Source organism: Hemiscyllium ocellatum, chromosome 9, assembly GCF_020745735.1.
Source record: "Hemiscyllium ocellatum isolate sHemOce1 chromosome 9, sHemOce1.pat.X.cur, whole genome shotgun sequence".
In the NCBI taxonomy this organism is placed as follows: Eukaryota; Metazoa; Chordata; class Chondrichthyes; order Orectolobiformes; family Hemiscylliidae; genus Hemiscyllium; species Hemiscyllium ocellatum.
This window is the reverse complement of record NC_083409.1, coordinates 32,377,053-32,404,432: the sequence shown is the minus strand read 5'-3', so window position 1 is coordinate 32,404,432 and position 27,380 is coordinate 32,377,053. Positions and strand designations below refer to the sequence as shown.

Below are 27,380 nucleotides of genomic sequence, written 5' to 3'. Positions count from 1 at the left end.
GTTCATCACATTAAGGCATGTTGTCTGATTTTTCTTTGGCTCTGGGATGATTGTGAATGAGTGAATTAGCTTTATTGTCACGTGCACTTGAATGGGTGCGATGAAAAGTTTGCAATGTCGCCACTATTGGCTCCAACTTAGGTACGAGATAACCAGCTCCAGCTATAGCAGTATTGATACAAATTTGAAAGAATGATAAGTAAAAGTCCAGCATAAGAACAAAAAAGAAAGAAAGTATTCAATTTACAGTCCTCTTTCTCCCCAGTCCATGCAAGCACCTAGTCTCCAGGCCGCACGAAGCCAAATCTCTAGACCACACTGGGTTTCAAAACTTGACGCTTTGCCTCCAGTCTGCAAGGGACTCAACTTCTTCTGCTGGCCTCCATTCTGGGACCCTCCTCCCCATGCTGGCATCCAGTCTGGCATTTACCTTCCCGTGATGGTGTTTGGTCTCGGACTCAGCTCCCTACGCTGGCCTCCAGTGTGGGACTCACATCCCCATGATGGTGCTGAATCTGGGACTCACCGCCCCAAGCTGGCCTCTGGTCTGGGCCTCACCTCCCCACGCTGGCCTCTGGTCTGGGTCTCACCTCCCCATGCTGGCTTCTAGTCTAGGACTCACCTCCCCACACTGGCCTCTGGTCTGGGCATCACCTCCCCACACTGGCCTCTGGTCTAGGACTCACCTCCCCACACTGGCCTCTGGTCTGGGACTCACCTCCCAAGATGGTCTCTGGTCTCTGACTGCCCAAGCTGGCCTCTGGTCTGGGCATCACCTCCCCACACTGGCCTCTGGCCTGGGACTCACCTCCCCACACTGGCCTCTGGTCTGGGACTCACCTCCCAAGATGGTCTCTGGTCTCTGACTCCCCATGCTGGCCTCTGGTCTGGGACCCAACTCCCCAAGCTGACTTCTGGTTTGAGACTCACCTGCCCAAGCTGGCCTCAGGTCTCTGACTCCCCATGCTGGGCTCTAGTCTAGGACTCACCTCCCCATGCTGGGCTCTAGTCTAGGACTCACCTCCCCATGCTGGGCTCTAGTCTAGGACTCACCTCCCCATGCTGGCCTCTGGTCTGGGACTCACCTCTCCAAGCTGGCCTCTGGTCTGGGACTCACCTCTCCAAGCTGGCCTCTGGTCTGGGACTCACCTCCCCATGCTGGCCTCTGGTCCAGGAGTTGCTTCCTCCATTCCTTGTCCAAGTAAATTTAAAAACTTAAAAGTTTAGAAAAATAAACACTCAAGAAAAGAGCAAAAACAGAGAAAAAGAAAAAGGAACAGAAGGAGCAGAATAGTTCTGGCTGGAGCATACTACTCTGCCACCTTCCTCTTTGATTGGAGTCTTCTTGAAGCAGTAGTAAGGAGAGGAGTAGTAAGGAGAGTCATAGAGTCATAGAGATGTATAGCACGGAAACAGACCCTTCAGTTCAATCCATCCATGCCAACCAGATATCCCAACTCAATCTAGTCCCACCTGTCAGCACCCGACCCATATCCCTCCAAATCCTTCCTATTCATATACACATCCAAATGCCTTTAAAATGTTGCAATTGTACCAACCTCCATCACTTCGTCTGGCAGCTAATTCCGTGCACGTACCACCCCGATGTCTGCAAATACACCTACCAGCTGGTCCATGCAGCATTAGAGTGCATGGCCAGGTTCTCCATCCAGGCCAGTAGCTTTCAATAGGTTCAACTTTAAGAAGGCCAAACTGACGCCTGTGACAGTGACTGTGGGTATAGTTGCACCCGAGGCAGTCAGGGCAGGTGACATCATTTCACTGACCTTCTGTTCAAAGTGAGCATTGAGCTCATCGGGGAGGGATTCATTGTTATCAGTGATTTCTACTTGACTTCACTTTGGAGCCAATTATATCGTCTGTCCATGTGGTTAGTCTGGGACTCAAGTTTAGCACAGCAGGTAGAGCAGCATCTGAGCAGTGGGAGAATGATGTTTCAGGCATAAACCCTTCATCAGGAACCTCATTCCTGATGAAGGGCTTATACGAGAAACATCGATTCTCCTGTCCGTTGATGCTGCCTGACCTGCTGTGCTTTTCCAGCACCCCGCTCTCAACTCTGGTCTCCAATATCTACGTTCCTCACTTTCTCCTCCCTGGGACTCTGGTTCAGTCTAGTCTTGTGTTTTGGCGTCCCTGATGGCTTTGCAAAGGTTGTACCTCGATTTCCTATCTCGGTCAGGGTTACCCAGTTTGAACGCCTCAGACCTGAAATTCAGTAGGGAGTGGATCTCCTGGTTCATCCATAGTTTCCAATTAGGGAACACTCAGATTAACTTGTTTGGAATGCAATCCTCTGCATGCTTCCTGATGGAGTCAGTGATGGTGGTGGCATATTCATTTAGTTTGGATGCTGAGATCTTGAATATGGACCAATCCACTATATCCAAGCAGCCATGTAGGAGCTTGTCTGTTACCTCAGACCACCATTGTGCGACTCTTATACCAGATAGAATCCACCCTTAGCAGATTTTCACTCCCTGCCTGAGATGAACTTCTTATTGGTTTCTGCCTTTGTTTATTTTACAAACAGATCAACAATTTAAAAATAGGCAGAGTTGTGATGAGCATTAAATTTTCACTTGTTTATTTGTCTTCCCAAATTACCAGTCTATCCTCAGTTTTGACCCTTATTTCTGAGGCTGCTGAGATGGTTGGACAAACAGCAGCAGCAACTTAAATGAAGCTTCTGCGAAATGCATATCTTTTCACATGTAAACCTCGTACGTTGTTTTGTCCAGGAAAAGAGTCATAGATAAGCTTTTCAGAGTCTTTACTCAGTATTCATTGTTTACCACAGTCATTTGGTAATGATGAGGAGCCTGATTTTTGGCTAATACATTCTGCTGTCTCAGGAACAGACAAACTAATGCCTCAATAACTGCATTTCTGAGGTGAACTCGCTCATTAGAGAATGCTGATTGAATGTTGTCTCCTTTGGAAGCCCAGTTGTCATCTAAACAACCAGAAGAACTGTTGTACATAGACTGAACTTTTTAAATTATTTCTTAAACAAAATGCCTTCGTTGATTTTTTTACTATTATCTGTGTTACTAATTCGTAGGAGTTCACCGTTTTAATAATAACACAAAATTACACTTTAAACACAAATATTGGATAATTTCAGCTAATAGTTTGAAATGGAGCAATGCCCATTGTGCAATAGAGCACAATAAAATGAGACTGAGTTAATGATAAAAAAAATAATATTTTCTTTATTCAGGAAAGAAGAAATCTAGTGAAAACATGAGCCATTTTCAGTGTGATGCTGTCAAATGGAAGTGACATGCTGTTTCTGATGTGCATCATGAAAGTAAGATATAGGGCAGAAGTATAAAAAGAGTTTAAAATTGCAGTCAAGATTTCATGATTGTAATTCTAAGTGTAAATGTTATGGTATGAATGGATTTTGGTTGATGTTATAATCAAAAGATCTCAATTTTTACATGTATCAATTGATTCTTAGATTAGGTTGTCTTATAATGAACTTGCTGGGATGTGTTTCTTTTATAATAAACTCAGAAAATAATGGAATGACATTACAAGGTCTTCCAGGTATGTAAGAGAAAGATAGCTGCCGCTTCATGTGCAACTTTTTATTAGAGCTTAACATGAGTTCAACCAAGCAGAAAATAAAATAGGTAACAGCTGCTGAAGGGGGAGAAAAATATTGCGCTGCAATTCAGGTCAATCCCAACGTTCTTCGTCATACTCACTACAATAGAGAATATCCAGAGACCGATCAGTAATTGCAATGGACAAAACATTGTCAGTTTAATGTGAGGTTATAATCAACTAGGAGAAAGTGGGGACTGCAGATGCTGGAGATCAGAGTTGAGAGTGTGGTGCTGGAAAAGCTCAGCAGGTCGGGCAGCATTAATTCCTGATTAAGGGTTTTTGCCTGAAATGTCAACTCTCCTGCTCTTTGGATGCTGCCTGTTCTGCTGTGCTTTTCCAGTGCCACACTCTCGAGTAAGTTTAATGTCCAACAATCTACCCTTTTACTGAGGAGTCCAGAAGGAAAAATGGGAGCTGTATACCCTGTACTTGAAAACTCCTAGTAAGGAGAGAAATGTCACACTGAAGGACCATGTATTTCTGATTAAATTACCGTTTGATTTATCATGAAAAAGAAATGCACACAAAATCAAATGAATCAACTTAGAACAGCAATGTAGTTCCTCACTCTCTGAGCTACTGTTGATCTGATTAAACTCATGTGAAATGCTTTATATTGTCTTACTACATTAAAAGTGCTTTCTTCATCGCTGCTGTCTTGCTGCTGTTTCAACAAGAGCATAAAAGCATTTTGAGGTGTGACTTAATCTATTTTGAGAACGCTTTCAATTAGTTTCTTATGTAAATGTGCAATGCACAGTTTCATTTCAATGGTTTGGAAGTGCCATTGACTTGTATGACCTGGTTAGACTAAGCAACTGAGAATCACAGCTGCCAGTGGAATTTCTAGGCTGGAGAAAGGAGCCCTACTGGGGATGAATGCCCTAGTATGCGTGTTTTTGATTGATTTCCCCATCCAAAGTCAGCCTGATTCACAGCAGAATGCTGTAGAAGAGATGCACCCGAGGTGAGTGGTAAATCCATACACTTTGGGATAGAACATTTAAGAGGGGAGTGTTGAGTGCAATGTTGTTTGCAGGGTCATGGGATGATTATAAGATTTCAAGCAATTATTATGGAGAACGGGTGAGAAGTAATGACAGCTGGGTGTGTTAATACAAAGATGGTGATTATGGGGAGTTGTTGATGATCAGTGTCAGATAGATTGAATTACATCTAAGTTAACAGAGTACTCCTGATTTCGGTGATACTCCTGACACAGTACATGAGCCTTTATAACTGTTGCAAACATTGTATAGCTCATAAAACTCTCTGACTAACTAAACCAACTTTTCTAAGCCACTGTATTAACAATGCGAAGAATCTGTAAAATAAGTAGATGATTGCATTGCAAATAAGAGCCCCTAGAATTCCATGAGTAAATAATCAGACCCTTCAAAGCAGCTTTATAAGCAATGTCAAGAATTTGTAAAATAATTAGACAATTGGATGCAGCCAAGAGCCCCTAAAGCTCCTTGAGTAAACATGCTATCTATCTCAATTCATGTCTAGACTCAATATATAAAAGCAATGGAAACAGATTGAACATTAATACTTAGAGTCATGGCAATGTACAGCACAGAAACAGGCACTTCAATCCAACTCATCCATGCTGACCAGATATCCTAACCTAATCTGTTCTAATTGCCAGCACTTGGTTCATGATCTTCTAAACCCCTCCTATTCATATACCCATCCAGATGTCTTTTAAATGCTGTAATTATACCAGCCTCCATCACTTCCTCTGGCAGCTCACTCCATACACACATCACCCTCTGCGTGAAAAAATAGCCCCTTAGGTCCCTTTTAAATCTTTCCCCTCTTACCTTAAACATATGCCATCTAATTCTGGACTCCCCAACACTGGAAAAATATCTTGTCTATTTACCCTATCTATGCCCCTCATGATTTTATAAACCTCTACAAGGTCAGCCTTCATCCTCTGATGCATCGGGAAAACAGCCCCAGTTTATTCAGCCTCTTTCTTTAGCTCAAACGAAGATGTCACAGCATATCAAAATTTTACTATGAAATATACTCTGCATTTTAACCTATTCAGAAATGTTATGCCACGCCTCTGGAGCAACTGGGAAATGAATGCATACCTTTTGAGAAGATTTGCAGCGCAGGTTGAGGTTCTGGATGTAAGTCAGCTCACTGAGCTGGAAGGTTTGTTTTCAGACATTTCATCATCATACTAGGTAACATCATCAGTGAGCCTCTGGTGAAGTGCTGGTGTTATGCCCCACTTTCTATTTATGTGTTTAGGTTTCCATCAATTGGTGATGCCAAACAAGCAGATAAAACATGCCCAGAAATCCTAGCCACTCTCCCCTATATCAAAGACACCGCAGAAATGACTGCCAGACTACTCAGAACTCTTGGCATCATGGTAGTGCCTAAACCTATCAACACACTTGAAAGACCTTATACAAACAACAAGCAAAGCGGACGTCATCTACAAAATACCTTGCAAGAACTGAAAAAAAAACTACATTGGACAAACAGGCAGAAAGCTAGGCATCAGAAACATCAACTAACCACAAATAAAATGACCCACTCTCACTAGTATCCTTACATACAAATGAGGAGGGCCAGCACTTTGACTGGGCCAACACATCCATCCTAGGACAAGCCAAACACAGACATGCATGGGAATTCTGAGAAGCATGGCTCTCCAACTAAAATTCTATCAACAAACACATTAACTTAGACCCCATTTACCACTCCCTGTTAAAAAGAACCGGAAATGACATCACCAGCCCAAAGAAACCTAAACACATAAATAGAAAGCAGGACATAACATCAGTGCTTCACCAAAGGCTTACTGATGATGTTACCTAGTATGATGATGAAACATCTGAAAATGAACCTTCTAGCTCAGTGAGCAAACTTACATCCAGAACACACATCACCTGGCCCAGGGCTTGGGCACTACCACAGTACCACAAGAGCTCCATGGTGTGCTGTATTATCCACTAGACATTTTATTCCAACTCATCCAAAAACATTTCCATGTTGATAATATTGATCTGTTACTAGACAGCTTACCTGTTCTCGCATACAGGTAAATAGCCTAGGTCTCTGGCCTATGGATACACCCAAATTGATCATATAAGCAGAGATCGATGTTGGGAAAACCTAATACATTGAGTTTGTGTAAAATGCCTTGGAGGACATAACCTCTGATGGGAAATTACCCTCCCCGTCCAAGAAAGCCTGACTCTGAGCTAGAGTCCCAGATTTCAGCCAGTTCAGACTTAGTTAACTGAAAGGTTACCCAGAAGAAGTTCGACAGTAAAATCCTAGTCTAACTCATTGGTAAGCATACAAGCAAAAGCTGGACCCGCCCCACCATCAATTACCTCCAAACCTACATCCCCACTGCTGACTGACCACATTGATTCCCTAATCCCTCGCTTAACCTCTACAAATACCTTCCTGACTCCAACCAAGTAAGTTAACATTGAAAAGAGGCCCCTCAGGCTACCTCACTGGGTTTTTGGTCCAGACTCCATTTTGTCCCATTGTAATCTTGTAATGCCAACTCTTTGGATCTGTGTAACCTGGTTAATGACCAGTAAAAAGGGTTTCTCTCTATTTAGTGGGGAGATGATGCTCTCATGGTACTGTCACTGGGCAAGTAACTGAGACCCTGGGTAAGTTTCTGAGGCAAAGGAGTCAAATTGCTCTACGATAGCAACACATTTGAAAATGAAAGTGAATCTCAATAAAGATAGCCTTTAAGCTGTTGACAATCACTGTTAAAAGTCATCTCGCTCACTAATGTTAAATTTTTGTTTAGAAGTTCATTTTCAGGATGTTGTCTTTGTTGGCTTGGCCAGCACTTATTACCCTTCCTTAGTCACTCTTGAGAAGGTGGTGTGAGCTGATATGTTGAACCGCTGCTGTACGTTAGGGAGGGAGTTCCAGGATTTTGAGCAGGTGACAGTGAAAGGATAGAAATATGTTTTGAAGTCAGGATGGTGCTTGGCTTGAAGACAAACTAGAAGATGGTGGTGGTGTTCCCGTGTATCTGTCATGGTTGTCCTTCTTGATGGTAGTCGACATGGATTTGGTGGATGCTGCATCTTGTAGATGACGCAAACTGTGCATTGGTATTGGATGGAGTGGATACTTGAGGTTGTGTTGCCAATCAAGTGGGCTGCTTTGTCCTTCATGCTGTCAGAGCTGAAAATGTGTTGTTGGAAAAGCGCAGCAGGTCAGGCAGCATTCAAGGAGCAGGAGAATCGACGTTTCGGGCATGAGCCCTTCTTCAGGCGATTTGTACATGGTTGAAGCTGCATTCAGCCAGGCAAGTGGGGGGTATACCATCACCTCCTGATTTATGCCTTGAAGATGATGAAGAAGCCTTAAGAAGTCAGGAAGTGAGTTACTCGTCACAAGATTCCCAGCCTCTGACCTGATCCTGTAGACACTATTTTTATGGCTAGTCCAGTTCAGTTTCTGGTCAGTGGTAACCCCAGAATATTGATTGAGATTCAGGGGAAGTCATGCTATTTAATATCAAAGGGTGATGGTTAAATTCTCTCCTATTGGAAATGATCGTTACCTAACATTTGTGTCATGCAAGTGTTTCTGGGCACTTGTCAGCCCAAACCTGGAGTTTTTTCCTGCTCTTGCTGCATTTGAGCACGGATAGCTTCAGTATCCAAAGAACTGTGAATGATGCTTAACCTTGTGTAATCATTAGCTAACAAGCCTACTTGTGCTCTGATGATGGATGTGAGTCCATTGAAGCAGCTGAGGATGTTTGGATCGAGAACACCAGTCTGAGAAACTCCTGTGGGGATGTCCTAGAGTTGAGACTCCTTGACCAATAATCCCAGCCATCCTCTCCAAGACTTGGAAAGTCTCCCCTGATGGTTGTTGCCTCTAGTTTTGCTCCAGATCCTTGCTGCCACACTCAGTCAAATGTGGCCTGAAATATTGTTGCAATTTCTGCGGCTGTTGCACTTTCATTCAGGCTGCAAAGACGTCAGGAGCTGGTAGGACCCAAACTGAGTTTGGGTGAGCAGATTATTATGGATCCTATTTGACAGCACTCTTGATGACACCTCCATCACTTTCCTAATGATCGCGAGTCGACAGGCATGATAATTGTCAAAGTTGGAATGTTAGTTCAAGGACAATTAATGATGGGCAGCAAATGCTGATCATTAAAGTGATGTCAGCATTGCTTGAAACAATGAGGGAAAAAAATTGAACAAAACCCATTGTTATTATATAACCTTCACAAATTGATCCCCCTAACTTTTCCCTGCAATAAACTGAAATATCTCGCTTTCTCTGTTCTCTGTGTATAGCTGCTGTTCCTTATCTCTGGGCTTATTCTAGTTAATTGACACTGTTCTGTGCCTGAGTCCTTGTCATTATTTCTAATTCTACGCTTAGAATAGGACACATACTCCAGCTGAGGCCTGCCTGTGATTTATATTAAAAAAACTATCTTTCTTGTTCAGTTTATTTTACTTATAAATGCAGGGTCCTGCACACATTTTTTCAATACCTTTGTGAACTTGTCTTGATAGTTTTAAAGAGTTTTATGTGTGAATTCCAGGACTCACTGTTCTTTGCACATACTTTAAAAATTGTACCATTCAGTTTATATCACATCTCCTTAATCGTCCTTCCAGAAGGCATACTTCTCTATATTACGTTTAATCAATCACGTGACTGTCCATTTCATGAGTCTATTTGTGTTCTACTGAAATCTGGCACAGCTTTTGTCATGTTTTACAACTTGGAAAGTTTTCTGACTTCTGCAAGCTTTGAAATTATGCCCTGTAAGCACAAATCCAGGCCATTGATTATATATGATTAACATCACAGTTCCAATACCAACACAGGAGAGACATCAACCATTAGTTGACGCCGACCTGAAGAAAAACAATTGCTATCGCACATGTGCAATGTTCAACACGTGAGGCAGCATCTTTTTAAAAAAAAGAAAAACAGAATTAATGTTTCAGGTTTGTGACCAGCTGATTATTTCTGACATTTAAGTCCCTACCTCTGGTTTCAACTATTTTTGCAGTTATATTACTCAATCTGTTTGGATATGTTATGACATACATAAAGGGCAAGGTGGGACATAAATCCAGGCCTCCTGGTTCATAGGTAGGGACACTACCATTGCATCACAAGACCCTATTAACTAATTTAGTATCCACGTTGTCCGTGTCCCTTTCAGCCTATTTCTTTTTATTTTGCTAGCTGGCCTGAAAGTCTTAATTAAGTCTTTTTTGAAGCCCATGTGCTAAAGATTGACTGTACCACCCACACATTCCGTCTCCATTACTTCATCAAAAAACTCAATCAAATTTGTCAGATTTGATTTGCTTTTAGCAAATCAGTATGTGCTGCCATTTATCATCCTGTAATTTTCCCAGTGACAATTCATTTTGTCCAAGATTATGACTTCTAAATGCAAATCATATCTGACAAACTAGATTGAGTTTTCTTGATGAAGTAATGAAGGGTGTTGATGAGGGGTGTATTGTTGACGCTGTTTATATGGATTCCTCCATCATTTTGGAAATTCTAGGTTTAGCTTCCTTTCGTTTACCCACCACAGTGGAATTATTTTTTCTCTGTACCCAACTTATTTATTTCCTAAAGGAGCCCACTGCAAAGTGATTTTTTTTATCGACCAATCTTCATTCCAGACTACCTGGGCCAAACACCCTTTCGTACTTGCTTCTTGCCTTGTTCCTGGAAATCCTTTCCTCTCATGAACTAAAGGAGGATAAATCTGTAAGTGTGATGTGACCAATAGTACTATGAGTGTATGCAGTTACATGTGTGTCCAATTCATATTGTTCAGTTATAGCAATGGCATATATGGGCGACACACACTGCAGCTGGAATTCATGATGTCTGTGTAGTAACCCTCTAGGTAATAGTGTGCCAACAAATTTCTCCCACAAAGCTTTCTTTGCAGTAAAACAATTTTCTTAAAGAAGATCCAAATTATTTCCTTGATGAGTTTATTATTCTCTAATCAATTCTTTCTTTTCAGAATCCACCTGAAAATGGTCAATCAGTCTGTTTGTTGATTTAATTTTGCTGTAATCACCAGATTGTGTTTGATGTTCCTCAAATCATTATGGTTCCAGATGGGATATCCCAAACTGTTAAGCTCCCACACGTGGGCGAGATGAACTGATTCCCCTTCTTTATTCACCTGACCCCTCAGTTGGCTGCAAGAAGGTTAGTTTCAGAAGGATGGCTCCCCCATTGTGGATATCTTTCTCTCAGATGAAACAATTTAAAAAGGATCCAATTCAGCAAGGCTTTACTTGAATTAACAAAAGTAATGACTTATTAATTACTACATGTGATAAGAATGACTAAATACAACATACGTGCACACAGATGAAAAATTAGAGACAGGTCTAACAGATGGAAGTTCCAAAGGAACAGACTTGGGGATCAATATATGAATTGTTTGTAAAGAGCAGATAGTTGAACATTGCAACTGTTACAGTGGAGATGACTTGTCATGTTGATGTTGGTTTTGTCATCATGAGTTTTTGTGGTTCACCACCCAGGTTGATTCGGTTGTTAAGAAGGCACATGGTGTATTAGCTTTTATTGGTAGAGGGATTGAGTTTCAGAACCATGAGGTCATGCTGCAGCTGTATAAAACTTTGATGTGGCTGCATTTGGAGTATTACGTATAGGTCTAGTCACCGCATTACAGGAAGGATGTGGAAGCTTTGGAGAGGGCTCAGAGGAGATTTATTAGGATGTTGCCTGGTATGGAGAGTAGGTCTTATGAGGAAAGACTGAGGGACTTGAGGCTGTTTCCATTGGAGAGAAGATGGTTGAGAAGTGACTTAATTGAGACATACAAGATAATCAGAGGGTTAGGTAGGGTGGACAGTGAGAGCCTGTTTCCTCGGATAGTGGTAGTTAGCATGAAGGGAAATAGCTTTAAATTGAGGGGTGATAGAAACAGGATAGATGTCAGAAGTAGTTTCTTTACCAGAGTAGTAGGAACAGGAACATACTACCTGCAACAGCAGTAGACTCGTCAGCATTAAGGGCATGTTAATGGCCTTTGGATAGACTTATGGACGAAAATGGAATAGTGGGCTTCAGATTGGTTCCACAGGTTGGCACAACATCAAGGGCCAAAAGGCTTGAATTGTGCTGTAATGTTCTATGTTGTTGGGATTCTGTGGTTCTGATTCTTTTGACTATGATTGAATTCCATCATTCTGGGTTTCCCTCTCATCTGGCTACGAGCTAGCTGTCTTGCAGCACTCAGTGTTAGAGAGGGCCTTTACCCAAAACACAGGGATGACTAGGGAACAGTTCTTCGGCAATCGCAGCACAGTAAAATTAGAGAACAAGCTGGAAGACACAACTATGTCCAGTCCCACTAGCTCACTCCAGCAGAATTGAAGTTTGTTTTTTGATCCCTGTCCTATTCTTCAAAGGACAAAAATGCCAAATGCGCCTGCAGTTTGGGACATAACCCATGCAAGGGTAGCTTGCTCAAAAACCGAAATCACTGGCAAAACTCAGCAGATCTGGCAACGTCTGTGGGAAGAAAGCAAAGTTAATGTTTTGAGTCCGGCGACTCTCAGAGCAAGCTTGGTATTGAGCAAGAGGTTATCAGCTCCTTGAATGTGCACAGCCACAAGATATGACAGTCCAATCTATTTGACGTTTCTATGACACATTTTAGTATTTTATCCCATTGGTTCCACACAGAATGTTTGCTAGCTAGCCACTAAATTTCCACCTGCAGTCCTTTTTCTGCTAAATAGTTGTTTGGTTAATTTAGTGGTGGGTGTTTACATATTAAGCAAACGGTTCTTTGCTTAATGTGGGGGCTGGAGAGCATTATCTCCTCATTCCAACATTTTTTTGATTCAGTTCCCTCGCTTGTTTTTCCCACCTTTTTGTTGTAGTTTACTTGTCGCTAACTGGGTGTTATTTGGTTAATTGACAAATTGCTGGGTGACAGAAGTAATAATAATAGAGAGCTTTGTGTTTGGTTAATTTGGTAATGTTTTTTTTCTCAAATTTAAAACAAGATGCTGGGTTCTTTCCCAGTGGGGAGTTGATTTCTGAAGAGGGAACGAGTGCAGAATGTAAAGATGGGGATTTGTCTTTGTGTTTAACTATAGATTTGCAGTAAAATCTTGTTAATGTCTGAAGACCTGTTGAATTCACAGTGAATATTAGCAAATTACTGCGGATGCCGGAATCTGAAACCAAAAGAGAAAATGCTAGAAAATCTCAGCAGGTCTGGCAGCATCTGTAAGGAGAGAAAAGAGCTGACGTTTCGAGTCTAACTGACCCTTTGTTAAAGCTAAAAATAGGAGAAATAGGAAGGTATTTAAACTAGGCTGAGGGAAGGTGAGTCATGGCTCCAGAAGCAAAGGTAGCAATAAAGGGTCAGTTAGACCCTCTCACCATATCCCTTAATTCTTTTGTTGTTCAAAAAATCTATCTTAGCTTCAAAAACATTTATTGGAGTAGTGTCAACTACTTCACTGGACAAGGAATTCCATAGATTCACAACCCTCTGGGTGAAGAAGTACCTTCTTAGTTTCATCCTAAATCTGCTCCTGCTAATTTTGAGGCCATGCCCTCTTGTCCTAGTTTCAGTGGAAACATCCTCTCTACTTCTGTCTTATCTATGCTCTTCATAATTTCATTTGTTTCTGTAAGATATCCCTTCATTCTTCTGCATTCCAATAAATATAATCCCAGTCTACTCAGTCTATTCTACTCTCAACTCCAGAACCAACCTAGTGAACCTCCTCTGCACCTCCTTCAGTGCCAGTACATATAACATAGAAAAATACAGTGCAGTACAGGGCCTTTGGCCCTCGATGTTGCGTCGACCCAAGCCCACCTAACCTACACTAGCCCACTATCCTCCATATGCTTATCCAATGCCTGTTTAAAAGCCCATAAAGAGGGAAAGTCCACCACTGCTACTGGCAGGGCATTCCATGAACTCACAACTTGCTGAGTAAAGAATCTACCCCTAACATCTGTCCTATATCTACCTCCCCTTAATTTAAAACTATGCCCCCTCGTAATAGCTGACTCCATACGTGGAAAAAGGTTCTCATTGTCAACCCTATCTAAACACCTAATCATCTTGTACACCTCTATCAAGTCACCCCAAACCTTCTTTTCTCCAATGAAAACAGCCCCAAGTGCCTCAGCCTTTCCTCATACGATCTTCCAACCATACCAGGCAACATCCTGGTAAACCTCCTTTGCACCCGTTCCAGTGCCTCCACATCCTTCCTATAGTATGGTGACCAAAACTGCGCACAATACTCCAGATGCGACCACACCAGAGACTTATACAACTGCAACATGACCACAGGACTCCAGAACTCAATTCCTCTACCAGTAAAAGCCAGTATGCTATATGCCTTCTTCACGGCACTATTTACCTGGGTGGCAACTTTCAGAGATCTGTGTACATGGACACCAAGATCCCTCTGCTCATCCACACTACCAAGTATCCGACCATTAGCCCAGTACTCCATCTTCTTGTTACTCTTACCAAAGTGAATCACTTCACACTTACCTACATTGAATTTCATTTGCCACCTTTCTGCCCAGCTCTGCAGCTTATCTATATCCCGCTGTAACCTGCCACATCCTTCCTCACTGTCAACAACTCCACTGACTTTCGTATCATCTGCAAACTTGCTCACCCAACCTTCTAGCCCCTCCTCCAGGTCATTTATAAAAATGACAAACACAATGGTCCCAAAACAGATCCTAGCGGAACACCGCTAGTAACTGCACTCCAAGATGAACCTTTACCGTCAACTACTACCCTCTGTCTCCTTCCAGCCAGCCAATTCCTAATTCAAACCTCTAACGCACCCTCAATGCCATACCTCCGTATTTTTTGCAGTAGCCTACCATGGGCAACCATTTCAAATGCCTTACTAAAATCCATATACACCACATCTACCGCTTTACCCTCTTCCACCTCCATAGTCACCTTCTCAAAGAATTCAATAAGGTTTGTGAGGCACGACCTGCCCTTCATAAAACCATGCTGACTATCCTTGATCACATTATTCCTATCCAGATGTTCATAAATCCTAGCCCTTACAATTCTCTCTAAGACTTTGCCCACAACAGAAGTGAGACTCACCGGCCCATAGTTACTATGGTTATTCCTACTTCCCTTCTTGAACAAGGGAACCACATTTGCTATCCTCCAATCTTCTGGCACTATTCCTGTAGACAATGAGGACATAAAAATCAAGGCCAATGGCTCTACAACCTCCTCCCTTGCTTCCCAGAGAATCCTAGGATAACTGCCATCAGGTCCAGGGGACTTATCTATTTTCACCCTTTCCCGAATTTCCAACACCTCTTCCCTACATACCTCAAAGCCATACATTCTAATTAATTCTGACTCAATATTCACATCGGCAACAATGTCCTGTTCCTGAGTGAATACTGATGAAAAGTATTCATTCAGTGTCTCTCCAATCTCTGCAGCCTCCAGGCACAACTTCCCACTACTATCCTTGACTGGATCTATTCCTACCTTAGTCATTCTTTTATTCCTGACATACCTATAGAAAGCCTTTAGGTTTTCCCTAATCCTACCAACCAAGGACTTTTCATGTCCCCTCCTTGCTGCTCTTAGCTCTCTCTTTCTCAAGTAAGGACACCAAAACTGTACACAGTACTCCAGGTGTGGCCTCACCAGCACACTGTACATCTGCAACATAACCTCCCTGCTTTTAAACTGAAACCCTTTAGCAATAAAGGAAAAAAATCATTTGCCTTCCTAATTATTTGTTGGACCTGCAGACCAACCCTCTGTGATTCATGCACAATGACACCCAGGTCCCTCTGCATACCAGCATGCTGCAACGATATACTGTTCAAGTAATAATCCTTTTTACTGTTACTCCTACCAAAATGGATGACTTCACATTTATTAACACTGTATTCCATCTGCCAGACCTTTGCCCACTCACTTAATGTACCTATATTCTTCTGCAAAGTTTCACAGTCCTCAGCACACTTTGCTCTTCCACTCATCTTAGTGTCATCTGCAAACTTTGACATACTACATGTGGTCCCTAACTCCAAATTATTGATATAAATTGTGAATAATTGTGGTCCTAAAACTGATCCCTGAGGCACACCACTAGTCACTGAATTCCAGCCAGAATAACACTCATTTATCCCCACTCTTTGCTTCCTGTTAATCAATTAATCCTTTACCTATGCTAATACATTACCTGTAATGCCATGCACCCTTATCTTATGTAGCAGCTTCTTGTGCAGCACCTTGTCAAAAGCCTTTTGGAAATATAGGTACACCACATCTACTGGGTCCCTTTGTTCACCTTGTTCGTAATGTCTTCACAGAATTCCAATAGATCTGTTAAGCATAACCTGCCCTTGATAAACCCATGCTGCGTCTGCCCAACGAGACAAGTTCTATGCTTAAAAACAATGACTGCACATGCTGGAAACCAGATTCTAGATTAGAGTGGTGCTGGAAAAGCACAGCAGTTCAGACAGCATCTGAGGAGCAGGAAAATCGACGTTTTGGGCAAAAGCCCTTCATCAGGAATAGAGGCAGAGTGCCTGCAGAGTGGAGAGATAACTGAGAGGAGGGTGGGGATGGGGAGAAAGTTGCAGAGTACAATAGGTGAGTGGGGATGGGGATGAGGCGATAGGTCAGGGAGGAGGGTGTCGTGGATAGGTGGAAAGGAAGATAGGCAAGTAGGAAAGGTCATGGGGACAGTGCTGAGCTGGAAGTTTGGAACTGGGGTGAGGTGGGGGAAGGGGAAATGTGGAAAACTGGTAAAGTCAACAATTCTATCCAGATTTCTATCCAGGTGCCTTGCTCTTTCTTATTTGATAACAGACTCCAGCATCTTCCCTACTACGGAGGTTAGGCTAAGCAGTCTATAATTCTCCATCTTTTGTCTACCTCCCGTTTTAAACAGTGATGTCACATTTGCTGTTTTCCAATCTGCTGGAACTGGCCCAGTGAATTTTGGAAAATTACCACCGGTGTGCTTGCTATTTCTCCTGCCATCCTTTTTCATACCCAGGGTGCACTCCATAAGGGCCAGGGGACTTATCTATCCTTAGCTCCATTACCTTGCTCAACATTACCTTTTCCATAATAATGATTGTTTCCAAGTCCTCACCCACTTTCGTCTCCTTGTCATTTACTGGCATGTTATTAGTGTCCTCCACTGTGAAGACCATTAGAAAATACCTGTAAAATGCTTCAGCCATTTCATCACATCCCATAACTAACTGCCCCATCTCACCCTCTAAAGGAGCAAGGTTTACTTTAGCCACTCTTTTTTGTTTTATATATTTATGGAGACTGTTGCTATTTGCCTTTATATTCTGAGCTAGTTTTTTCTCATGTTCTAGCTTACTTTTCTTCATAGCTGTTTTTGTGGCTTTCTATTGACCTTTAACGTTTTCCCAATCTTCTGATTTCCTGCTGTTCTTGGCCATTTTGTATGCCTTCTCTTTCCATTTGATAACACCCCTTATTTCCTTTGACACCCACGACAGATTACCCCTTTTCTTACACTCCTTCCTTTTCACCAGAATATACTTTTGCTGAGCACTTTGAAAAATTGTTTTGCAAGTCCTCCACTGCTCGTCAACTATCCCATCATAAAATCTTTGTTGCCAGTTTACTTTAGCAAGTCCTCCCTCATTCTATCGTCGCCTCCCTTGTTTAAGCACCGAACCGTGGTATTGGATTTTACCATCACATTCTCCATCTATATTCTAAATTCAACCATACTGTGATCGCTCCTTCCAAGAGGATCCCTAAATATGAGATCATTAATTATTCCTGTCTCATTACACAGGACCAGATCTAGGAGATAGCTTGGTCCATCATGAGTTCCATTACACACTGTTCAAAAAAGTGTCATGGATACATTCAACAAACTTCTCCTCAGGGCAACCTTGACTGAGCTGGTTCAACCAATCAACTTGTAGGTTGGCAATCGCCTTGGTAATTACCATTCCATTTTTACAGGGATTAGTTATTTCTTTGTTTATTGCCCACCCCAATATGACATCATTATTTGGCGGCCTATAGATATGCCTATCACTGACATTTTCCTCCTGGAATTTCTAATTTCCCCCAAATGGATTCAACCTTATTCTCCATAGAACCTGTATAGTCCCGCCCTGATGTTGTCCTTGAATACCAGAGCAACACCACCTCCCTTACCTTTCCTGTCTGTCCTTCCAAGTGATCTGATATGCCTGGATATTTAACACCTAGTCATGACCATTTTGTAACCGTGTCTCCATAATGGCTACTAAATCATATTTATTCACGATGATTTGTGCTGTTAACTATGAGCATTCAGGTAAAGTGTCCTTATGCTAGTTTTCTTACACTCATGATTTCCAACATCTCTAATAATATCTCCTGAGTTATCCTTCCTTTTTACTGCTTTCATTGTCTGCCTTGAACTTAAACCCTCCTGCACACATGCTAACCTGCTGCTTACTTTTTTATTTTCCATCATACTTCCTGCTGTTTTCCATTTCCCTTCTCCCCGACTCACTAGATTAAAGTCCTAATGACCACCTTATTTATCTTGTTCACTATAACACTGGTTCCGGTTCGGTTTAGATGGAGACAGTCCCAATGGTACAGACCCACCACCCCCCCCCCCACCCCCCCCCCACCCCCCCCCCACCCCCCCACACATCCCCCCCGCAATTCCAAAACTGATGCCAATGCCACATTTTTAGAAAATGTCATTAAAGACCTAGCAATGGAAAGTGATTACTTTTTCAAACCTACCCAAAATGGCCTGTCAATCAAAGCAGTCCAGCAGAGAGAATTTGACCTTCACTTACCACTACAGACTGTTTGCATGATGAAGGTGAGGAAATCATGACACTTAAAGGAATCTTATCCACCTTCAATAGTGTATACCTCATCTCCATTAATTTATGATTTCCTCTCTGCAATTGAATATTACAAAGGAATCAGTTTGAACTCTGCAACACATATTGTTTTGGAGTACTGTGTCCAGTTCTGGTAACCCTGTTATAGGAAGGATACTACAAAGCTGGAGAGGGTTCAGAAGAGATTTCCCAGGATGTTGCTGGGACTGGTGGGTTTTGTGTCATAAGGAGAGGCTAGTTAGGCTGAGACTTTTTCTTTCACTGGAGCATAGGAGATTGAGGCATGACCTTGTGGAGATTTATAAAATCACGTAAGGCGAATGGCAGGTGTCTTTTCCCTCAGGTGGGGGATTTAAAGGTGAGGTGGCATATTTTTAAGATGAAATGTGAAAGATTTAAGCAAAAAGACAAAGGGCTTTTATTTTAAACAGAGAATGGCTCGTGTGTGGAATGAACTTGCAGAGGAAATGGTGAATGCAGGTACCGTTACAATGTTTAAAAGACATTTGGATTAGTACATTAAGAAATGTTTGGAGGGATATGGGCCAAGCACAAGCAGGTGGGACTAGTTTACTTTGGTATTATGGTCATCATGGATTGGTTGGACCAATGGGTCTGTTTCCATGCTGTATAACTGTATGTTCAAGTGGCCCTGCTGAGTTTGGATTTCCTTCTTTTGTGAGACACATCAGCAATGTATGAAAAACTGAAACAACTGACTATGAAAATCCAGCCCGTCGAATGCAAAAGTCAACTGCATCATCATGTCCAATTCTGAGTACCACTCTTGATGCCGAGTCTTGAAGAAGGATACAGAGAGGATATGTGAGAATGGTTCTCAGGATGAGGGACATGCATGGACTGTTGATAGGGCCGTTGTTCTTAGAGAAGAAGATGTTGATGGGACATTTAGTACAATTGATCAAAATCGTAAGCATCTGGACAAAATGACTGGAGGGAGCATACTGCTTTTGGCAGCAGATTCGAGAACCTGCTTGGCAGTAGAGCCAAAACCTCCATGACGAAGAATGTTATTAATGGCATGAATGACAATGAACTGAAATGCATCACTTGAAAGACTGTGGTTGTCAAAAGAAATTTGGAAACACTTTGCAAGCGGAAAACAACATAGATCCATAGGGAAGCAGTACTTGTTAAATTTCTCTTGGAGAGAGCCAGAATGGACAAGATGAAGTGATTGGTGTTCTCTTATGCTGAAACCATTCTACAGGCACAATTGCAGCTGGTAAGAAGGGGAAATAATTTGAGGAGCTGTCTCTGGAGAGATACCTGCCCCCTTTCTCCACCACCAACTCACCCCTGCACCCCCCACCCCATCCAATTGACCTCTAGGGAAGAATATCCTTTGGGACATCTCAACTTAACAATAACTAAAGGTCTTAATTAGTCAATCAGTCACTTAGGAAAATACATTTTCCAGTGTCCTGATTACATACATGCCCTCCAGCAGAAAAGAACTTTGACTCAGTACCTGATTGGGAGACCTGGGTAACTTGCATGCCACATTAGCAGTGAAGAGGTTCCATTTACAATAACATGAAGGCAATTGCACATATGGATGGTGGGTGGGGAGGGAAGGGGAGGGTAGTGGAGGCAAGAGGTTTGTCACTGAAAGCCTGCCCTCCAACAATGAGCAGCCCCTCTACTTTCCCCATGAGCATACTGATGAGAAATGAAAGAAGGCTTACCTTCTCCCTCCTGGATCCCATGAAGACTAGTCCTCGTCTGACCATTGGTAAGAGCCAAAAGCTGCTGACCTGTAATTGGCCAGCAATGTCTGACAAGGCAGCACCCCCATTGTGAAGACCTTCAATAGGCTGAGAAGCTCTCCAATTAGCCCTTAAGCTGATTGTCTTACAAACTGGTAAGCTTTCACAGCGAAAGGAATGACCAATGAGTCACGAGAGTTTGGCTGCAAAATGGACGACGGCTGCCTCTTATTCTATGATTGGTTTCGACCCTTGGATTTTTCTTTCTGTTCTGTGTGCCTCAGGTCTGACGTCTATTCCTTCACAATAGCACACAGATTGAATTTTTCATCTAAATTCTAGTGTTGTGGTTGAGAGTCTGAACAAGTGAAACTGACACAGGTATTAGAAAGGTGGAATAAGATTCTTCGCTCCTACAGGAAGTAATTTTGGTTGAGTAAATGTGCAAATAAGTATGTGCACAGACTCCCAGATACATGTGTAATTGAAGCATAAAACAAAAATATTGAAGAAACTTGGCACTCCTGTATTATGCATGTAATTGCCTGAATTTCTCAATTTTATGCTTGTCAATCAGGCCCTGCACATATAGGTATCAGTTCAGTGTAACAGTCTGACCACAAAGCCGAAGGTATGCATTTGGTGCAATGAAGCTAACTCAAGGTTGTTTTAAATGTTGGCCCATAATGCATCTAGAGAAGGAAATAATCACTTTTAAGATGTTTCTTTACAATTTCAGACAATTTATATGCTTACTGACATCTTCATTGTAATTTCAATTCGTTTAGCATTTATATAGTATGAGTGCAGTTTCAGTTAAAAGTTGATAAGCTCTCACAACTGCACTATTTTAAACAAGGGTAGGGTTAATTTACATTAATTACGGCTAGATGGCTTTCACCTTTCATTTTTGCATTTAACAAAGACGTTAAGATATGGAGTCAAACTCATGGTTTCCTGATTTCTGGTCATTGATGTTGATTTTCACTTCCAGCGAATGCTAACGAAATTAACAAGGCTATGATCCCTGAGTATTCACCCCTGACTGTTCATTTGATTGAGATGTTTCAGATTTTGGAAATAATCAATGGCCTTGATAGAAACAAATTATTTCTGCCTCCTATGACTGCGGGACCCAGCCTGAAAATCTGAGCCAGGCCTCGGATGGTCATCCATTCAGTTTCATCAGAGAAAGTTCTGTATTCAACTGATCTAAGGTGCAAGATACCATTATTCATTGTTGAGGTGAGGACAGATCACACCTGCACCATATAGCAATGAATGCATGAAAATGTCAGACATTTTTATTCTTTTACAAAGCATATGGACTCAGCAATCTACCTTGACCAAGTGATCGGTGGTCATTTTTGTTATTTCTGTACAGACAACAATAAAATCGGGTCTGAAGGAAGTGTCATAACCATGGATCATAAATCTGGACTGCCTGTGGATGTGCTGTTTCAATTCCAGCAAGTCTTTCTCACTAAGGAACCAAAATTAGCTGAGAAGATGACTGAGGATATAAATTCATTGCCATATGGAGAGTGTGGCAATTGTAATGTGGTCAGACAGGTGGACGTTGTACAATCTGAGTTTCCTGCTTGGAGCTATGGACCTGGTCCCATCTAGGAGCCCTAGCTGACAGATATAAGCAGGAGTGTCAGAGGTTCTGCTCACTCTGAGAGCTGACTCTGAGGGTGTTGGACCAGTGTCAAGCACTCACATAGTGTAAAGTGTGACTTGGTGATGGGATACCAGCCTCTGTGGAGTTATTTCAACGGCAAAGAGGATGGGATTATTGGTATAACCATGCAAACATGCCCACTAGCTGAAGCCCAACTGGCTCAAACAGGTACCACAACTGGCTTTATCATTGGAAAATGCGACAAGTGGATTATATGAATTGTAGGATATTCTGACAGAAGTGGACACCTCGCTAGACTGGCTGAGCTTGGGGAACATCACTTGAGTGAAGGCAATTGCATAGTCTCACTCAGGACATATCCAAAACAGAGGGACTCTGGGTCAGCCCACAGCAAACGTGCATTACAAAGCTGAGACTCAGCCAAATGGTGAAAATTTTCTTCAGGATCCAGGCCGGTAAGCAATTGTAGTTGCTGCCAGTATATAGACTCGAGATAGCTAAAGAATCCCAGTAGGCCTGAATTAAGCGAACTCACAGGTTGTTATCCAGGAGAGTACACATCTTGGAAAGTCTGGCTTGGAACATTAGCTTGCTTAACAACATCCAAATCAGAACCAATCAAAATAAACATCTGGTTAAATGGTCATCCAATTCTAATAGAGGTCGATACTTTTCAGCCATGTCAGTGATCGCAGAGCTAGTCTTTAATGAAATTCACTCTGGACTCCAACCCTTAAGTGTGCATAAGACCTCGGCCAGACTGAGAACTATACCACGGAGCCTTTTTGGATTAAGGTACGACTTCGGTTCCGGTCTTTTATGAGAAGCAGCTGACTCAGTTACCACTGATTGTAGTAAAAGACTCAATGCAAGCTTGATGGGGTGAAATTTAGTTGAGAAGGATTCACCGAGATTAGCTCAACATTCTTCTATTCGAACATGGCTGCCTGAGTGACATCCTAGATAAAAACCTGGACGTTTCTCAGGAAGGTCGAGGGACTATCAAAGAAGCCAAGGTCACCTTGCACGTTGACCAGGAAGCAGTTCCACGATTCTGCAAGGCGCGCCCAGTGCCATTTGCCTTACAGGCAAAATTAGGGGCAGGAATCAGGAGGCTCAAAAATGAAGGAATCATCAAACCGGTCCAGTTTGTGGAATGGCCACCACCAGTTGTACCGACTGTGAAACTCAACGGGGCAGTTCGCCTTTGTGGGGATTTTATGCAAACAGTAAATTGCTTTTTGCAACTGGATAAATACCCAATCCCTCAGACAGAGGATTTATACACAAAGCTGGCAGGGGGGCTGTCCTTCATGAAGGTGGACATGAACCATGCATATTTGCAATTGTGGTTAGATGAGGATTCCCAGAAGTATGCCGTAATTAAGACTAATAAAGGTTTGTACCAATATATGAGACTGACATTTGGACTATGGTCAACCTGTACAATTTTTCAGAGGATGATGGAGGATATTTTACAAGGTCTACCCCAGGTCGCCATTTATCTAGATGACATGCTAATAACAGGGAAGACCAATAAGGAGCACTTAAAGAACTTAGACATAGTCCATAGATTTCTCACAAGTGGGCATATGTCTTAGAAGGGAAAAATGTGTTCCAGGCACCCCACACAACCTACCTGGCCGAAGAGTCATTAAGACCGGTTATACCCTTTGGAAGATAAAATGAGGGTGATGAAAGGTGCCCCAACTCCCATGTCTGTCCTGGAGATTCTGTCTTTTCTTATGCTGGTGAACTATTATGGAAAGTTCATGCATAACCTGGCCTCCATCCTGGCACCTTTGCATCAATTCTTAAAAAAAGGATTAGCCTTAGAAATGGTTGTGTAGCCAAATTAGCCTTCAGGAGAATGACAAAACAGCTATCATCCTCTAAGGTGTTGGCACACTGAGATCTGGGTATTGACATCTGATGCCTCCCCGTATGAGGTGGCCCAATAAGGAGAAATGCCCAATAGCATACACATCCAGAACTTTTTCTAATGCAGTACGTAAATATACCCAGATAGAAAAGGAAGGTTTGGTGGTCATATTTGGCATCAGAATGATACACCAATTTCTTTACGTACATAAATTTATAATAATAATGGATCACAAACCCTTGCTCGGTCTACTTAGAGAACAAGGCAGTGCCAACCATAGCTTCAAGCTGAATTCAGTGGTAGTGTCTAATACTGAGTACAAGTTGGAACACTGCCTAGGAGGTCAAGTAGTAAGTGCGGATGCATTCAGATACCTCTCAGTGGCATCGCTACTGGAAGAGTCTGTAATTTAAATTTTCCAGACACCCTTCCCGTCACAGCTGACACTATCAGAGTTTGGACACAAAGATCTGGTCATGGTAAAACTAAAAGAACTGGTGTGGGCATGGCAGATGTCACCATCTCAATGCCTTTGCCACCTGAAGAGGAGAATGCAAGAGGTGAGCATCAGTGTGTTATGCACTGCCTGTATCCGGAGCAGAGTCAGAGGAACCAGACCTGATGCTAAAACGCCCCAGGAGGAGCTACAATAAAAGGAACCAGCCTCTGTCCTTTGACTCCGAGAGGGAAGAATGTACTGATTGTAATGCGATCACCCACATAGACCTCTTGGATATGAGATCCCTCTTCGGACCAGATTAACAGTCCCAATCAAGGAGCCTTGGCTGACAGATAAGAATGGGAGTGTCAGAGGTTTTGTTCACTTCTGAGGGAGCTGGAACAGTGTCAAGGAGTCTTCCTGTGTGATGGGTTACTGCCCTTTGTGGAGTTATTTTAAAGAGGAACTTTGGAGTGTCAAACCCTAAGATGTCAAGGAAGGTTCAAAGAGAAAAATGCATTGTAAACTGAATTGTAATCCTTTGAGCATCTTGGACTATGAAGATGACAGGAAAAAGGATAGCAGTCTGGTAGAGTGATATATTTGCATATTCCTTTTTCAAGAACACACAGCACCAAGGGTTAAAATCAAATTTCAAACTTGGTCTGTATATGCTAGTGTATTGATGTACTCGTGTACACTGGTTGGGTTGAATCACATGTGTGCTTTAAGAGTTGCAATCAAGAAGCTATTTACAAGCCACCCTTGCACTGCATAGTCCAAATGCAGGAAGCTAGCTGGCAACTTGGTTGAAAAGGAAACGGGATAAAAGAACTTCAGGAAACCTGCATTGACAATAATCATAAAATGGACTGCACAACTGTCAACATTTACTCATCTGCTCTTCATGATTGCCCCAGAGTTGTACAGGCTTATTAGATTAGATTCATTCCCTACAGTGTGGAAACAGGCCCTTTGGCCCAACAAGTCCACACTGACTCTCCGAAGAGTAACCCACCCAGATTCATTCCCCTACCCTTTATTTACCCCTGACTAACGCACCTAACCTACACATGCCTGACACTATGGGCAATTTAGCATTGCCAATTCATCCAAACTGCACCCAGAGGACATCCACAAAGAAACAGTTAGAACGTGCAAACTCCACACTAACAGTCACCCAAGGCTGGAATCGAACCTGGGTCCCAGATGCTGTGAGGCAGCAGTGTGAATCGTTGAGCCATTCTGCTGCCCAACCAAATCAATCTTTGTTGATTTGTTGTGAGCTCTCATTTCCAATTTGTGTACATGTTATTAGATCTTCGCACATTTAAGAAATAATAATATTCATCATATTTTGGTAACTCAAGGAAGCCTAATTAAAATGACTCCTTTTAAAATATAAATTCATTTTGCTTTGGGAGAAAAGTATACAACAAGGAAGGGATCCTTTGTCAGTATCCTTATTGCTACCAACTGATGGAGAATTGAATAAAGGAGGGGAACCAATTCATCTGTCATCACCCAAAAGCTTGAAAATTTGGGATATTTTGTTAGGAACTATAATAAATTGGGAAACCTCAGCTGGGAGCCAGTGGTAATGCAAAGCATTAAAATGCAAATACCCATGTGGAATATATTCTCTTGAGAAGGCATTCAGAATGCAGGATTCCTTCTGCAATTTATAGCCCTTGTTTTCTGGACACTAAGACTCAAACAATGGTTCTTGTTTGCAAATTTTGAACCTCACAAAGAGGAGTGTTAAGAAGCAATTTCACTACCAGCATCTGTGAACTGATACTATTCAACACTCTATCCTTCCCCAAATCCCCGTTGTATGGCAATGGCTTATGATATGGCGCAATTTATGTAGAGATTGAAAATATAGACTCTGTGGCCATGAACCTAGCTTCAGATAATCAATCTTAGTCTGAAGACAAGTCATCACCAGTTAGTCAGGGACTACACAGTGCAAAGGTCACAAAACCTCTCCAGCAAGAAGGAAGTAGCCCTACCTAACTGGACAGTAAGGTTAAACAGTGAGTAAGGCAGTCAATTTGTTTTCATGTGTGAGATTATACTACTACTGTACAAAAGCACTGCTGAAAAATTGTATGGCCATTCAGAAGTTTCTCAGCTCCATTAATATTTAAAAATCCTGGAGCGAGATGCTTTTCAGGCCAACAACATTTTCATCTTCCATAACTGATTCAGAACACATGCTTTGTTTCTTTTTCTCCTCTAATTTAAGCCATGTGACGCCTCTAAAGCTATATTGTTTTGTACATACGTGTCTGTGTTTTCGGGGTTGGATGTTTTTTTCCATTCACATATAAGGGATTGTATAAGTTTGATAAACAAATAGACCAAATTAACAGTCTTCCTTTTGAAGTAAAAACTGAAAAGTTTTAAGACGCTCCTTCAGAAAGTATATTTTGTTATAAATAGCCAAGGGATCATGAAAAAGAGGAAGTTAGCCCATCAACCCACCTCATCTGTAACAGGCAGAAGAACCATTTAATGAGATTCACAAGAGTTCGAGAGGCAGTGACTAACCATGAATCGTGGTATCTTCCTACCTCTAAACCAGATATCCTGGGTTCAAGTCCCACTGCTCCAGAGGTATGCAGTAGCATTTCTGAACAGTCTGATTTGAAAATACTTTGCACTCATTCAGTTTGCATAATTTTTTCACTCGAAATTATGGGGTTGCACTCTCAAACCTAGGTGGTTCTGGATTTATGAGTTCCAGTCTTTGAATGGGGATCTGCTGATAATATTATCTCTGTGCTCGATGATGTCTTTTCCCTGAACTTCAGTTGGTTCTGGTATCCATTATTCTTGGTGTCCAGCAGGCCATTCAGAAGAGTAGTGAGAATGCCCATTTAGGAAAACAGCTTTTCCAATCATGGAATACCCACCAACAAAGCAATGGGTGCTAAGTATTACTGTCAGTCTTATTGTCAACTAGTTTTTAAGTGTGTTTGATCGATGAGAACGTTAAGCTGCAAGGAGCAAAGGCGACTGAAAGGAGACAATATGTGGATTAAACCACAGAACAGGCTCAAGGAGCTTAAGGATTTGATCATG

At 42.1% G+C, this 27,380-nt stretch overlaps 1 protein-coding gene across 1 annotated transcript in view; it reads left to right on the top strand.

Moving 5' to 3' along the window:
- astn1 (astrotactin 1) overlaps window positions 1-27,380 on the top strand; it is a 2,216,244-nt gene that overhangs the window by 963,683 nt on the left and 1,225,181 nt on the right. The gene's annotated exons all lie outside the window — the stretch shown is intronic.